This window comes from Elephas maximus, chromosome 13, assembly GCF_024166365.1.
Source record: "Elephas maximus indicus isolate mEleMax1 chromosome 13, mEleMax1 primary haplotype, whole genome shotgun sequence".
Taxonomy (NCBI): domain Eukaryota; kingdom Metazoa; phylum Chordata; class Mammalia; order Proboscidea; family Elephantidae; genus Elephas; species Elephas maximus.
The window spans coordinates 53,091,248-53,106,974 of NC_064831.1; positions in this window are offsets into that span (position 1 = coordinate 53,091,248).

Below are 15,727 nucleotides of genomic sequence, written 5' to 3' on the forward strand. Positions count from 1 at the left end.
CTCAATTAAGTGTTTTGTAATTCCCATTCTTCGAAATGTTATCCATAACTTGTTATGACTTTGCATAGTCAATAAAACGCAGGTAAACACCTTTCTGATATTCTACTTTCAGCCAAAATCCATCTGACATCAGCAATGATATCACTCATTCCATGTCTTCTTCTGAATCCAGTTTTAATTTCTGGCAGTTCCCTGTCAATGTACTGCTATGACCATTTTTGTATTATTTTCAGCATAATTACTTGTGTGTGATATTAATTATATGGTTTGATAATTTCTGCATTCTGTTGGATCACCTTTCTTTGGAATGAGTACAAATATGGATCTCTTCCAGTTGGTTGGCCAGGTGACTGTCTTCCAAGTTTCTTGGCGTAGATAAGTGAGGGCTTCCTGTGTTGCATCCATTTGTTGAAACATCTGAATTGGTATTTCATCAATTCCTGGAACCTTGTTTTTGCCAATGCCTTCAGTGCAGTTTGGACATCTTCTTTCAGTACCCTTGGTTCTTGGTCATATGCTACCTTCTGAAATGATTGCACGTCAAGCAATTCTTTTTGGTATAATGACTCTGTGTATTCCTTCCATCTTTTGATGTTTCCTGCCTGTAAAGATTGCAGCCTGGGAAACCCTATAGGGCAGTTCTGCTCTGTCACATTGGGTCACTATGAGTCATCTACATGATGGTACCCAACAACAACAATCCCATTTTACCGTTGAGGAAACTGAGGCATAATCAAGTTAAGTACTTATTCCATGTTCACACGGCTAGGAAATTGTAGATCTGGGAAGTGAACCTAGATAGCCTAGCTCAGAATTTGTATCTTTAACCATTATGTTTTATTTTTTGTCTTTAACTATGACGTTTTATTTTTCATAAAACAAATGGGGGTATTATCTCCCTCCACCCCTGGATTCTACCGTTGGATTAAATTGTGTTTATGTTTCATGCCTTTCCCCAGGGGAGCCCTTGTTCTTAACCACCACACTGATGAACGGGTGAAGGCACTCCTAGTGCACTGCTCTGTGTGTGTGTGTGTGTGTGTGTGTGTGTGTGTGTGTGTGTGTGTGTGTGTGTGTGTTTGTCCCAGCGGAGCCCTTGTTCTTAACCACTACACTGATGAACGGGTGAAGGCACTCCTAGTGCACTGCTCTGTGTGTGTGTGTGTGTGTGTGTGTGTGTGTGTCCCAGTGGAGCCCTTGTTCTTAACCGCCACACTGATGAACGGGTGAAGGCACTCCTAGTGCACTGCTCTGTGTGTGTGTGTGTGTGTGTGTGTGTGTGTGTGTGTGTGTGTGTCCCAGTGGAGCCCTTGTTCTTAACCGCCACACTGATGAACGGGTGAAGGCACTCCTAGTGCACTGCTCTGTGTGTGTGTGTGTTTGTGTGTGTGTGCGCGCGCGCATGCTTTAGGGGAAAGTTTACAGAGCAAATTCGTTTCTCATTCAAAAATTTATACACAAATTGTTTCATGACATTGGTTGCAAGGCCCACAAAGTGACAGCACTCTCCCCCTTCCACCCCGGGTACCCCATGTCCATTTGTCCAGTTTTCCTGTCCCTCCCTACCTTCTCGTCTTTGCCTTTGTGCAGGTGTTGCCCATTTGGTCTCGTATACTTGACTGATCTAAGAAGTACGTTCCTCACATGTGTTATTGTTTGTTTTGTAAGCCTGTCTAATCTTTGGCTGAAAGGTGAACTTTGGGGATGGCTTCAGTTCTGAGTTACCAGGGTGTCCAAGGGACATAGTTTCAGGGGTTCCTCTACTCTCTGTCAGACCGGTAAGTCTGGTCTTTTTTGTGAATTTGAATTTTGCTCTACATTTTTCTCCTGCTCTCTCTGGAACCGTCTATTGAGCAATCAGTGGTGGTAGCCAGGTACCACCTAGTTCTGCTGGGCTCAGACTGGAGGAGGCTGTAGTTCATGTGGTCCTTTGGTCCTTTAGACTAATATTTTCTTTGTGTCTTTTGTTTTCTTCATTCTCCTTTGCTCCAGTGGGGTAGATGTGTCTCAGATGGCCACTTGAAAGCTTTTTAAACCCCAGATGCTACTCACCAAAGTAGGATATAAAATATTTTCTTTCTTTCTTTTTTCAATTTTATTGTGTTTTAGGAGAAAGTTTACAGAGCAAATTGGTTTCTCATCCAAAAATTCATACTTAAGTTGTTTTGTGACATTGGTTGCAATCCCCGCGATGGGACAGCACTCTCCCACTTTTCACTCCAAGTTCCCCATTTCCATTTGTCCAGTTTTCCTGTCCCTTCCTGCCTCATCTTTGCTTTTGGGCAGATGTTGCCCATTTCATCTCCTGTACTTGATTGATCTAAGAAGCACATTCCTCACGTGTGTTGTTTTTTGTTTTATAGGCCTGCCTAATCTTTGGGAGTGGGTTCAGTTCTGCGTTAACAGGGTATCCAGGGGCCATATTCTCAGGGTTCCTTTGGTTTCTATCAGACTGGTAAGTCTGGTCTTTTTTGTGAATTTGAATTTTGCTCCACATCTTTCTGCCACTCTCTCTGGAACCCTTTATTGTGATCCCTGTCAGAGCAGGGCGCCATCTTCTGGGCTCAGGCTGGTGGAGGCTGTGGTTCATGTGGTCCGTTAGTCCTTTGGATTAATATTTTCCTTGTGTCTTTAATTTTCTTCATTCTCTTTAATCCTGCCAATAATCCAGTCTCACACATCAGGAAACTTTCAGGAGCCTGATACAGGAGATTGGATTATTGGCAAGACTGTGGAGAGGTACATACATTCAAAACTGCAAAGTTGGCTGCCATATTTGAGTGCTGCCTGTTTCCTACTTGGGTCAAAATGTGGCACACAGGAGATTTGGTTGCTATGCAACGCTTATGCTGCTGTTGTTTCTGTAGGATGTGACAGAATTGTTTCCAACCAGTCGAAGTCCTGATTTCCTCAGAGAAGGTGAAGATTGTGACGAAACTGGTAGGGAAGTCATTCCCAGCTGAGCAGTAATGGGGAAGGGGGCATGCCCACAAGTGTTTCAAAAAGCCTGTTGTTGTTGTTGTTGCTGTTGTTGCTGTTGTTGTTGGGTGCCATAAAATCGATTGCAACTCATACCGACCCCATGTAACAGAGCAGAACTGCCCTACAGGGTTTTCTAGGCTGTTACCTTTACAGGAGCAGATCACCAGATCTTTCTCCTGAGGAGGCCCTGGGTGGGTTCAAACCACCAACCTTTCTGTTAGCAGCTGAGCGCTTAACTATTGCACTACCAGGGCTCCTTAAAATGCCTAACAGACATCAGACCGTTTATGATTAATGGAGCTCAATTAGCTACCGGGCCAGCCAGCCAGTGACCCAGGTTGCCAATGTATGAAGGCACCAAAACATCACAGAACTAAGAAGTACGGGGCTGCTTAGCTCCAGTCTCCAAGTAGAACTCCTCCATTAATTATCCAAAGGCAAATGAAGTTGGCACAACCACTAAACAACAGAGCCAGGATTGAGTCCCACTCTCTCTGACTCCAGAGCCTGATTTTGAACAGAAGACTTGACCATGGCAGGGCCAGACCCAGCAGGAGAGTAGCTGGAGAGTCCTCAAGCTGTAATGAGAGAACCCACAGTGGGAAGAAGGGACCTTCCTCTCACAGAAGGACCCCACTCTGCACGCATGACAGTGGTCACCACACCCTCTTGTATGGTCCACGGGAGGGAGGCAGCCTGGATAGGAGTATTGAGTGGAAGCCTGGCTGACGTTCAGACTTTGCCATCAATAGAGGGCACTACACCCGTGAGGAGCTAGGCTAGAGGAGCCTCAGGGCAGAACATGCCTGTCATCTGTCCGCCAGCCCTGTGCTCTCTCAATCCCAGATCCGGGTGGGAACTTCAGGGTTGGTTAGTCAGCGGAAGGTGAAAGATGGGCCTGCAGAGGCCGAGAGGAAAAACAACTCTATTCTTGCTAACCCACATGGAGGAAGGATCAGCCCAGAGAATCTAGGACTTTGCCTAGGACCATAATAGGTGATTTCACTCCAAAGCCCGACAGTGGGAGTATCCGTTTAAATCCACCCAGGACCAGGGTTTTATATTAGCACAGCATTCCATAGCTACTGCCGGCCTTCCATGGGGAGCTCTGTTTCCAATCGCAAAGATGTCAAACAAATTTAAAGGCACAGGAGCTCAGCTTACCCAGCAAGGAGGGCAGTGACGGAGAGATGTGGCCACCTGTGGGCCCCTGGCATTACCACAGCAAATAGTCAAGGCAGCCTGGCCACACCCCTAGTCCCCTACCCCAACCTCAGAGTCAGGTCAGCTTTCTAGCTCGCAATAGACTGGAGGAACTTGAGATTGGGAGCACCCATAGCTACCCCTCAGACCCTTTGTGGAGTGGGAGGTGGAGGCTGGGGTGAGTGTCCACAACCCCAGGCAGTCCCACGTTCTCTTATTCAGACACTGGGCCCCAGGGCACACTGTCTGGAATGGCAGGCCACTGCCAGGCCTGGTGGCCTACATTCCCTGCCAGCTGGGCATATTCTGCATGCCACCTCCCCGGCAGGGACGGCCACCCTCTGCAAGCAAAAATAACACCAACAATAGTTCTCATTGTGCCATTCTCTGCCGTCACACATCGCTTCCCTTGCCTGTCTCACTGGAGCTTCACAGACACCTTAGGGGTTTTCACGGCAGGGCCCCACGTCCTTCTTTTACAGACGAGGAAACAGGGTCACAGGATGACAGGGGAGCTTAAGGTCACTCCATGGGGCAGTGGGCTCTAGAACCCAGGTCTTCTGTTGCAGCCCAGGCTTGCTCTGCTGTATGGTGTTGCAGGACAGGCAGAGGCGTTGGAGCCGCGAGCCCCCTTTCCTGGCCTTTGTCTGAATAAGCAGTAATGGTGAGTGGCATTAACTGCCCATCAGTCTTGAGTTCTTGAGGAATCTTGCTTTCAGGTTGGAAAGGCACAAATCTGTCATCTTTATCAGCACAGCAGTTTGTTTAATTTTAATTCTCGCTCCTAAAGACACTCCCCATTAAGTGACTCTGCGGCTCAGTTACCTTCTGTGCTCTGGTTTCTGGGGGTAAGGAGCCCATTCTTGGTAATCATTAATGTTTAGGAGGTGAACAGCCTTTGAAATTCTTCTTGTGTTTGCGATCATGGCCACTTAACAGGATATTTAATAATGTGTCCTGTGGGAAGGAATCCCTCAACCTGTCAGCCATGATGTGATGGGCCCTGGGTCCTGCCTTCCCTGGGCTTGGATCATGACAAAGAAGAGAGCTACCCTGACTTCGGGGCCCAAGAGGTATGCTTTCCCCTGTAAAGCTAGTTCCAGGAACAGCTGTTTGCCCGACCCCCAAACCAGTTGTCATTGATTTGATTCTGACTCACAGTGACCCCATGTGTACAGAATAGAACTGTGCTCATAGGATTTTCAAGGCTGCAAACTTTGGGAAGCAGATCATCAGTCCATTCTTCTGAGGCACCTCTGAGTGGGTCCGAACCACCAACCTTTTGGTTAGTAGTCAAGTGCTCAACCATTTGCACCACCCAGGGGCAGCTTTGCCCAGACCAGGGTTAGGAAAACTGCCAGATACAAGCTTGGATGACCTCTGGGACCCCTCCTAGTCCTGCAGTCATGGGAGGCCACCCCAGGAATACCCCGAGTATTTGCCCTCAACGGGTCTTTCAGCAGTTGCCAGGTAAATGAGTACCACAGCAGGCCACGGGGGGCGGCCTGGCCGCCAAAGAGGGCCAAATGAAGCCTTAGGAGCTGGAGGCCCGTGTCTGACCCCAGCACTACCATCTCTGGTGCTTTACACAGCGGAATCCGTGTGCAGGTAAAGCCTCTAGTATTCTGTTTGAGTTGTCACATGAGTGTCACTGTGCAGCAGAGAAGTCCCTCAGACCAGAATCTTTATCACTTTTCTCTGGACTGGCTGGCTTTCCCCAGCAGTTACAGGATTCTGAGGTGGACAGTTGGTAGAGATACATTTCCGTGGACACTCAAGGTTTCCTGTCTCTAGTAAAATGGATTTCAGTCCACCAAGCTGCCTCCTTGTGTCCCCAGAGGCTGGAGCCACTCTCTCAGGCTGGACATAGAGCTGGTGGCTGGCTCCAACCGTCCCAGCTCCCCTGGTCGGAAAAGTCCCATGGATCTAATGAAAGACCTTCCCCCAAGCAAACCCTCACATTGTTTTCTGGGAAAGCCAACCCTCCACCTTTAAACCAAACCAAACCCATTGCCAACAAGTCAATTCCAACTCACAGCGACCCTATAGGACAGAGGAGAACTGCCCCGTGGGGCTTCCAAGGAGTGCCTGGTAGATTCAAACTGCTGACATTTTGGTTAGCAGCCTGAGCTCTTAACCACTGCGCCACCAGGGCTCCTACCCGCCTTTAAAGTGCCTGCTTCTTATAGAACTCTGTTGATCAGCCCTTGGGTTTCTCATAGGAGCATGAGAAGTGCATTTTTGTGCTAGGGCCAGCTAAGGTATAAACTGCTTCCTGGGTCGCCATTCATGGATTGCTCACTGCTTCCTGGGTCTCCATTCATGGATCCATCACTGCTTTCTGGGTCACCATTCATGAATCAGTCACTGATGGGACAGCAGATGGGTAAACAGCTGGAAGAGAATGTGACTTGTCACAAGATGGAGGTGTAGACAAGGTGCTGGGAGCATGAGTGGGAGTAGAAATGACTAATGCCCATGGGAGCAAGGAGGCTTTGAGGGCATGATACCACCTCACTCTGCCGTAGGGTACTGCCTGATGGGAAGGGTGAATGTGTGCCCAGGTGAGGCCTGGAGAGGTTAATGGGGAGAGGGGAACTGCAAGGGGGAAGGAAAAGAGCTGACCCCAATGTGCTGGTGACTCCTAAGATGGCCCACTGGGTCACAGACTCGCTTTTACCCACCCCTGAGAGAAGATACTTAGCAATAAGCTTTTGATGATGGTGCAGGGTTATTGGGCGCTGGTAACAGAAACCAACTTAACTAGAGAAGGAATCCATAGATAAGATTTTGAGGAGTTCCCAGAATCAGCAGGAAATCTGGAGAAACAAGTCTTAGGAAATAGAGACCAACAGAGCAGGACAGCAGCCAACAGGTCAAAGTCATGTCAAAGAAGCACCCCCCACTGCTACGAATCATCTCTCAGCTGTCTCTGCATCTTTGCAAAACTCCTTCAAGGATCTGAGTCCCAAATTGTCAACCTCCATATTCTGGTTGTTAGAGAGCAGGGAGCAGGGCCTTCTGGATCTTGGCACCTGGCAAAGGGAGGCCCCAGTGGACACCTCAGGGGACAGCCTTTTTCAGTGTGTCTCCTTACCATGGCTGGAGAGCTGCCTTCTGTGGAGAATGGACAGCAGTTACCAGAACCTGCAGTTCCTCCTGGTGTTCCCCCCGCCTCCCCGCCCCCCACCCCTCAACTATGGAAGAGTTCCAGAACAGCCTGGGATGAGCACGCCATGTGCCCAGGGTGGGGGAGGGGAGGGGTGGATTTTCTAGTTTCTACCTTTCCTAATGGAACTAATTTCTTCCTTTCTATGTTTTTTTGATAAACTGCCTTGTTATCATCTAGGCATAAAGACCTTGTTGTTGTTGTTAGGTGGCATTGAGTTGATTTTGGACTCATAGGGACCTCATGTGAGAGTAAAACCCTGCCCCATAGAATTTTCTAAGCTTTAATCTTTACTGGAGGACATTGCCAGATCTTTCTTCTGTGGAGCTGCTTTCTGTTAGCAGCCAGAAGCTTAACTTTTGCACCACCAGGGCTCCTAATAAAGATCCTACTGTGCGCTATATAGGATGAGTACAGGGGAATCCTGAAAAGAACATAATGAGAACAATTCTGTAAGTTTAATCATCAAAATTTATGAAGTGCCTACTGTATGTCAGGCAGAGCCCAGATGATGTAGGGCTTAAAAGCTACAGCTGCTAACCAAAAGGTTGGCAGTTTGAATCCACTAGCCAACCCTTGGAAGCCCTATGGGGCAATTCTACTCTGTCCTATAGAGTCATTATGAGTTGACATTGACTTGATGGCAATGGGGGGAACGGGTATGTCAGGCACTAGGTCAAATACATTTTTTATGTAGTGGTGAGAAAAAAATATGTTTTAAAAGCTGACTACTTGCAAGAGCTTCAACCCAAATGTCTACCAACATTGAAACAAATAATTAAATTGTAGTCTATTCATATATGGAGCCCTGGTGGCACAGTGGTTAAGAGCTTGGCTGCTAACCAAAAGGTTGGCAGTTTGAATCCACCAGCCGCTCCTCAGAAACCCCCTGGGGCAGTTCTGTTCTGTCCTATAGGGTCACAGTGAGTTGGAATTGACGTGATGGCAAGGGTTTGGTTTTTGGGGTTTTTTTTATATCCATATGTGGGTATACCATTCAGCAGTGTTCTCAGCGTGATCAGCACTGGGGGTCTCTGAGATCCTTTCAGGAGATCTACGAGGCCAATACTGTTCTCATAATAATTCTACGACATCATTTGCCTCTTTCACTGCACTGACATTCGCATGATGGTACAAAAGCAACAGCGGGTAAAACTGCAGTCAACGCAGCACCAATTAAGGCGGTGGCGCCAAGCTGTATTGGTTGTCGCTGTGTTCTTCATTGCCGTACATGCTCGGTAAAAATTAGCCAATTTCTTGAAGAATAAGCTTGAAGAAGCAGTAAAAATTACTAGTTTTATTAGATCTCACCCCTTGAGTACATCCTTCTAATATCTTGTGTGACAAAATAGAGTATGCATATCACATTTCTGCTGCATACCCCAGTGCAGTGGACGTCCGGAGGGAAACTGACCTGGCCACTGCCTTGGACTAGCAGTGGAGTTGCTGGATTGTAGAGTATGTGCATATTTAACTTTAGGAGATAATACCAAACTGTTTTCCAACATGGCTGTCCATGTATATGAGGTACTGTGAGCCCACATTCACTCTAACACTTGGCATTGTCAAACTTTTACATGTTTCCAATGGTGCTATGGATTGAATTGTGTCCCCCCAAAAACATGTGTTGTAAATCTTAACCTCTACGCCTGTGGTTATAATTCCATTTGGGAATGGGTTGTCTTTGTTATGTTCATGAGACAGGATTAGTATAGGTTGTATCTTAAGTCAATCTCTTTTGAGATATAAAAGAGATTAAACACAAGCTAGGGACAGAGATGGGGTAAGATAGATACTAAGACACAGGGAGATCTTCAAAGACCCAGGAAGCAGAAGCTGAAGAGATAAGGACCTTCCTCCAGAACCGACAGAGAGAGAAAGCCTTCCCCTAGAGCGGGCGCTCTGAATTTGGAGTTCTAGCCTCCTAAACTGTGAGGAAATAAATTTCTGTTTGTTAAAGCCACCCACTTGTGGTATTTCTGTTGTAGCAGCATTAGATAACTAAGACAAACAGTCTTGATTGATGAGGTTGAATCTGTTCATTGGCCACATATTTTGCCTGCGACTGCTAATTTTGAATCAGCTCAGTCAGCCATGTCACCGCAAACATCAATATGGCATTTGTGGTACCACCCAGGAACGGGAGAAGTGGTTTAGTATTACCATATTTTATATATTATAAGATGCCATCAAGTGTAAGATGCACCATCAATTTAATATAGATTTTCAGAAAAAAAAAGAAATGGCACATCAAATTATACAACTTTTAAACTGTTAGTAATATGTAATTATTTATGCAATTACATACCATTTTCTTTAATATCACCATCTAAAATCAGTAATAAGGTTTCCCATTTAGGGACTAAATATTCTTCCCAGTTGGCACTAAAATAGTGTCAGAGAAATGTAGATTTGTGAAGCCTGTGCCCACGAACTTGAACTTCTGAGCACACTTAGTAAAGACAGTTAAGGGCCAGGTTTCGTGTGCATTTCCTATTTGGTTAAACTCATGGCCTCATTTTCTCTGTAATTGAATTACATATCACTGGAGTTTGAAAGTCAGCCAGGCACTTTGGACAGATGGATGTCCAGTGTCTGAGTGATAATCTTCCACAAGGCACGAATTAAACACAGCAGCCTCCCCAGCTCCCAATTCTGTGGTTTATTTGGAGAGATTTGCTAAGTTTGCATAGTCCAGCAATGACAGCCATGTCACAACTCACTCCTCTAGCTGCTGCTAACAGATTGTTGTCGACATCAACTGAAAGGCACAGCCCAGTCTCAGAAACTTGCAAAAGTGAGAGTGTGTACATCTTATTCTTCTTCTAATTGTTTATTAATTAATTACAGCCAACATTTATTTATGCAGCATCTACTAGGTGCTAAGTTCCACTTCGGGGACTCTCTGTTTATGATCTCTGATCTTTACAATGGTTCTGTGAGGTAGGTAATAGTAATATTAGCCTCATTTTAAAGATGAAGAAACAGGTTGACAAGATGACCAAGGTTCCTAAGTCAATAAATCAGAGTTCAAAGCCAAGTCTCTCCAGCCTCAAAGGCCACGAATTTCCTAAACCAGGAAAAACCAATTGTCATCAAGTAGATTCCTACTCACAGCAACCCCATGTGTGTCAGAGTAGAACTGCGATCCACAGGGTTTTCAGTGGCTGACCTTTTGGAAGTAGACTGCCAAGGCCTTTCTTCCGAGGTGCCTCAGTTGGGACTCGAACTTCCCACCCTCCAGTTAGCGGTCAAGAGCATTAACCATTTACACTGCCCAGAGTCTCCCATACCCAGCACCATGGGCTACTACTGGGTAAGACTTCAGACAGATTACTGTTTAGTCTTGCCTATTCAGTGTCCAAGGGCAGGTGCCTCCCTTTATGAAAGGTTTCTGGCAGGGACAATGGAGAGATTCACAAGAGCTGAGCTCAGTTAAAAATAACAGCAAGGCATTTACTCCTAACCCTATTAAGCTCCCTTGAGCTCTATGCAAGCCGAGCAGGGGAGAACCTGTTAATAACTGGCCTGAGTGCAGGTAGGTCTAAGGTTGCTGTCATAATCTCCCATATCCTTCCATCTTAGCCAGTGTCCAGTGTTGCTTTTTCTAGTGTTGGTTGATGCAAAACCCTAACTTCTTTGCTATGATGAGCAAGCATATGACTGATCCACTGGTCATCAGTGAAGAGGCTCTGATTTGACTCTGAAATGAACTTCTTTTCCTTCAGAAGAAGGTGCTCTAGACAGGGGAGTGACACATGGCATTGCTGAGAACTCAGGGCGAGTGTCTTTGCCAGTCTCTGGTTTACACACAGCTCTGGTTTGGAGCTCCGACAAGACTGCAGAGATCCGGCTTGGAGATGGGAGGGCCAACTGGTTGACCCCTGCCATGAGACAGAACGATACCACAGCTAATTTAGGCCAATAAAAACTTGTTTGAGTTTTCAGACATTCCCAGAAAAAAGTGTTCCTTCATCTTCCTCAAAGGTATGGCTTAGTCTGGCCATTCACAACGTTTCACCACAAACACCTATTTGATAATCCCCCTCCCCCACCATGGGCCTCTTCTCTTTTTGTCCACCAAGCTACATGTAAGATTTTTAAATTCTCTATGAATTCGATATACTCAGCAGAAAAGGGAATCCCAGCCAAAAGTAAATGAACTTGAGCTTCTACTCAGCCTGTCTGGGCAACTTCATCTCAGATAAAACATGATTTTCCTTAGGCTTTTTTTTTTTTTTTAAATGTGGAAAATTACTCCCTTGTCTCAGTACTACCTCTTCAGATAAATCCAGGGGCAGATTACCCAATAGGCTAGGTAGTCAGGTGCTTACCTTGCTTACCAGATCATCTGTAGTGAACAATTTCACATGTTTTTCATCATAAAAATCAAAGATGTGGTGAAACCCATGTGAAATTGTTCACCTCGGATTAGTAAGTAAACACAAGTAAGCCGGTGCTTACCTTGCTTACTGGGTCATCCACTCCTGTCAGGGATTATAAATTTGGAAAAAGACTTTGATTCTGTAGAAAGGTGCTTTGAGGCTGAGAGAGAGACACATGCCAGCCGGACCTAGAAGCTGAGTCTTTTATGCGGTGAAAAAATGTGGAATTTTTCACTACAGGTGACCTGGTAAGCACGTGCTTACCTTTGCCTATTGGATAATTCACCCCTGGATAAACCCTCAGGGTTCCAGGGACCTGGATTTGTAACCACTGGTCTAATTTACTTGACACAGTTCACTTAACTTTCTGGTTGACCTTGGGGAGGAATCACCCTCACCTGCCACTCCTACCTTTGAATCAAGCCAATGTACATGTAAAGAGAGATACGTTTCTTTCTTTCAAAGACACCCCACCAATTTTCTTTTATTGAGGTATAATTTACATACAGGAAAATTCAAACTTTTTGATGTACAGCTCTATGAGTTTTGACAAAGCAGACAGTCATATAACCACCACCACGACAAGATATAGGACAGTTCTACCACCCCAGAAACCTCCCTTGTACCCCTGTGTGATCATCCTTTTCCTCCACCTCTAGCCCCTGGCAGCCACTGATCTATCCTTTGTTCATTAAGTTTCCCTTTTACAGAACGTCACATAAATAGAATCATATGGATCGTAGCCTTGCATTTGAGATGTATCCATGTTGTTGCACGTATCATGGCATGTTCTTTTTGATTGCTGAGTAGTATTCCATTGCATGGATGTATTATGGTTGTTTATCTGCTCACCAGCAAATGAACATTTGGATTATTTCCCCCCATTGGGTGATTTTGAATAAAATCACTAAAAATACTTGTTTACAGTTTTTGGGTAAAAACAAATTTCTGTTTCTCTTGGACAAGTACCTAGGAGTAAGATTGCTGGGTCATATTCTATGTGTATATTTAATGTTGTAAGAAACCACCAAATTGCTTTCCAAAGTGGCCACACCAGTTTGCATTTCCACTAATAAAACATGAGAGTGGTAGCTGCTCACCATCCTCACCGAAAAAACCCGTTGCTGGCGAGTCTGACTCATAGCAATCCTGTAGGAAAGAGTAGAACTGCCCAGAGGGTTTCCAAGGGGGTAATCTTTATGGAAGCAGACTGCCACATCTTTCCCCTGCAGAGCAACTGGCGGGTTCTAACCACTGACCTTTGGTTAGCAGCCGAGTGCTTAACCACTGTGTCACCAGGACTCCTTACCATCCTCATCAGGACTTGATACTGTCAAGCTGTTTTTAGCCATTCTAATCGGTGTGCAGTGGTATCTCATTGTGCTTTTACTTAGCATTTCCCTAGTGACTAATACTGGTGAACATCTTTTCATGAGTTTATCTGTCATCTACATCTACTCTTTGGTGGAGTGTCTGCTCAAATCTTTTGCCCATTTTTTATGTTGGGTTGTTTCTTACTGCATTTTGAGAGTTCTTTATAATATCTGAATATAATTCCTTTGTTCGATAAGTATTTTTAGGAATACATTCTCCTAGTCTGTGACTTATTTTCATTTTCTTAGCGGTGTCTTTTGCAAATGCAGAAGTTTTTAATTTTGATGAAGCCAGATATATCAATTTTTATTTTAGAGATTGTTGTCATATTTAAGAAGTTTTGCCTAACCCAATGTTATGAAGATTTTATCCTAGGTTTTCTTTTAGGTGCTTTATAGTTTTTGGTTTTACATCTAGGTTTATGGTGCATTTTGAGTTAATTTTTATACAAGGTATGGGATATGGGTCAAGGTTCGCTTTTTTTGCCTACAGATATCCAATTGTTCCAGCATGATTTGTTGAAAAGATTGTTGTTTCTCCATTGAATTGCTTTTGCACCTTTGTAAAAAAAATCAGTTGAGCATGTACGTGTGATCCTTGCTCTAGGCTCTCTTCTCTGTTCTGTTCACTAGTACCACTGTCTTGATTTCTCCAGCTGCATAATGAGTAGTGAAATGAGGTAGTATGAAGCCTCCATTTTTCTTTTTCAGAGTTGTTTTGGCTATTCTAGGCCGTTTGCCTTTCCATATAAATTTTAGAATCAGCTTGTTGGTCTCTACAAAAAAAGCCTGCTGAGATTTTGATTAGGATTGCATTGAATCCATCAGTCAATTTGGGGAGAATTGATATCTTAGCAATAGTTAGTCTTCCAACCTTTGGATCGTCCCATTTGTTGAGGTCCTCTCTAACTTGTTGCATTTGTGATTTGTAGTTTTCAGCATATAAGCCTGCTGCCTCAAGTCAATTTCGACTCATATTGATGCTGTAGGACAGAGTAGAACAGCCTCATAAGGTGTTCTAGGCTGTAATCTTCATGGAAGCAGACTGCCACATCTTTCTCCACAGCAGCTGATGGGTTTGAACCACTGATCTTTTGTTTAGCATCTGAACACTTAACCACTGTGCCACCAGGGCTCCTCTTTCAGTGTATAAATTCTGCAATATTTTGTAAAATTTATACCTATTTCACGGTTTTTGGTGCTATGGTAAATGGTGCTTGTGATGGCTAATGTTATGTGTCAACTTGGCTAGGCCATGATTCCCAGTATTGTGTAATTGTCCTCCATTTTGTGACCTGATGTCATTGTTCTCCATTTCCAGTATTGTGCAATTATCTTCCAATTTCTCCCATTTGTAATGGAAATGTCTACCTTGTATCTGTTCCACCATAGTACTTTGGAAATAGATAACTTGTATTCTCAATTTCACAGGTTCTCAGATGAAGAGGACTTTTGCCCCAGGATGGAATATCCCTAACATCTCACCCATATTTGATTTAAATGATTCAGAAGATGAGATTTTGGACTTGGAGGGAATTTAAGACTTTTGAGATGATGTGATGGGGTGAATGCGTTTTGCATGTGGTGAGGACATGAATTTTACTTTTTGGTGGGGGGAAGCCCAAAGGGTAGAATATTATAGATTGAACTGTGACCTCCAAAAATATGTATTATAAATTCTAATTGCTTTGTCTGTGGTTATAATCCCATTTGGGAATCAGTTATCTTAGTTATGTTAATGAGGCAGGATTAGTATAGGGTGTGTCTTGAATCAATCTCTTTTGAGATATAAAAGAGCTTAAAACAAGCAAGTGGACAAGCAGAGATGGGGGAAGAGAGATGCCAAGCCCCATGAAGATCACCCAGGAGCAGAAGCTAAAAGAGACAAGGACCTTCCTCCAGAGTCAGCAGAGAGAGAAAGCCTTCCCTGAACTTAGACTTCTAAACTCCTAAACTGTGAGAAAATAAATTTCTGTTCGTTAAAGCCACCCATTTATGGTATTTGTGTTATAGCAGCACTAGATAACTAAGACAGTACTGTTTTTTAATTCTTGATTTTCAATAGTCTGTTGATAGTATATAGAAATGCAATTCATTGATTTTTGGATATTGACCTATATCCTCCAATCTTGCTAAGTTCATTTATTAGTTTTAATCACATTCTTTAAGATTCCTTGTTGTTGTTTTTAGGCGCTGTCAAGTTGGTTGTGACTCATAGCGACCCTATGTACAACAGAACGAAACGCTGCCCAGTCCTGTACCATCCTCACAATCCTTGTTATGCTTGAGCCCATTGATGCAACCACTGTGTCAGTCCCATTTTTTAAACAAAGAAACTGAGAATCAAAGAATTTAAGAAACCTGACTGAAATGACATAGCTTATCCTTTTCAGATGGTAAATTCAAATCCATTACTACCTATTTCAAAATCCATATTCTTCCCATCAAATGATTTGATCCAAATCAGTTTGAAAAGATCTCTGTAAAAACAGCATGGGGGTGATGTCTGACCTCTAACCTCACACGGGGGAAGGAGAATCAAGGTCAAGAGCCCAAGGCTGATTCCTATGAGGCAGAGGTCAGACATGCCTCCTCTCTCTGCTATCTTTACCAAT